Source organism: Sarcophilus harrisii, chromosome 6, assembly GCF_902635505.1.
Source record: "Sarcophilus harrisii chromosome 6, mSarHar1.11, whole genome shotgun sequence".
Classification (NCBI taxonomy): Eukaryota; Metazoa; Chordata; class Mammalia; order Dasyuromorphia; family Dasyuridae; genus Sarcophilus; species Sarcophilus harrisii.
Window position 1 is genome coordinate 41188960 of NC_045431.1, and position 1689 is coordinate 41190648.

Here is a 1689-nt window from a genome sequence, read left to right on the forward strand (position 1 = left end):
AGAGAGAATTTTCTAAAACAAATGTCAATTATTTTCCTTTGAGCCAACTCTGATGAGAGTAAGATTCACACAATGTTCCTCCCCTCTCTAAATTCCCTCAGATATGATAAGTTTCTTAGCCTCTTTGTGGGATGTGGTTTCCCTCTTTTTATCCCTCCTTCCCCCTTATTCTGCTCATCCCTTTCCATATCTCTTCCCTTTTTTATGTTATATCAGTACTATCAAATTTTTCATGTATTTTTTGTATTCCACAACAGAAATACAATTCTCAAAGTTATTTTACCTTTTCTGCATCTCTTGAGTTCTATTCTTGGAATCAAATTTTTGTTTAGTTCTGGTTTTTCTTCAGAAACAAATGGAATTCATTTGTTTCATTAAACTCCATCTTCTTCCTGGAAGAAAATGCTCAGCTTAGCTGGGTAGTTTATTCTTGGCTGCATCCAAGTTCTTGTGCCTTTCGGAATATCATATTCAGGCCCTTCTTTCCTTTAATGTAGGCAGCCAGATCTTGGGTGATCCTATTGTGGCACCTCGTATTTAAATGGTTTTTGGCTGTTGTAAATTTTTCCTTAATCATAGTTCTGAAATTTTACATATTCCTGGGGTTTTTATTTTGGGTTTCTTTCAGAGGTTTCGATAATTCTTTCAATGCCTATTTTACCTTCTGATTCTATTACATCTGGCAGTTTCTTTGATGATTTCTTGTAAAATAGTATCTAGGCTCTTTTTCATCATAGTTTTCGAAAGTCCAATAATCCTCAGATTATCTCTCCTAGATCTATTTTCCAAGTCGTCATTTTAGAATAGATAATTCATGGTTTTTTCAGTTTGTCATTTTTGGTTTTGTTGACTGATTCTTGCTGTCTCAATCATCATTAGTTTCAATTTGTTCAGTTCTAATTTTAAAATTATTTTCTTCATTAGCTTTTTACTTCTTTCTGTATATGTCCAATTGAGTTTTTGAATGTATTGTTTTGGTCTGTGGAATTTTTTCCATTTCACTAATTTTTTTTTGTGAATTATTTTCTTTTCCAATTCGGATCCTACTTTCAGTGGTCTTTTTTTTCCAATTCTTCTTACTTTCCTGTATTTTTATTTTTCCAATTCACAATTTGCACTTCCTGGGAATTTTTAACTTTCCAATTCGTATTTCAGGAGTTGTTGCTCTCTTGCAAGGCTTCTTTCCTTTCCCATTTATCTTCTAACCTCTTTTGAGACTTTTATTGGTCTCTTCTTAGACATTATGTAAGGAGGACAGTCTGATGCATTTTGCTGTTTGAGGTCTCTTCAGGTTGCTGACCTGCTCTTTTCTGCATAGAAGCTGTCGTTGTTCTTTTCATCTTTTTATTCATGTTTTAAATTTAGGGTGGGTCTCCTAGGCAAGGGGGTTACCAGCTTCCTCTGCGGCAGGGAAAGATGTAAACATTTCGCTCAGAGGTATGGGGTGCTCTTGGAGTTTTCCCCAACAGGAGTGGATTCAGCACTGGCCGAGCTATCAAACTGCTAGTAGGGCTGGGTGGATTATCGATTGCCCTCGGCTAAGAACTAAGTGGTGAAAGTGTCCGCCCAGGCCGGACCTCTTGTGGGACGTGGTATTAGCAGCTGAGTGCAGACCGCAGAATGCAGACAGCCACAAATCTGCCCATGTCTCTGCCCAATGCAAATCGGCCCTGGATAAGCTCTATGGCC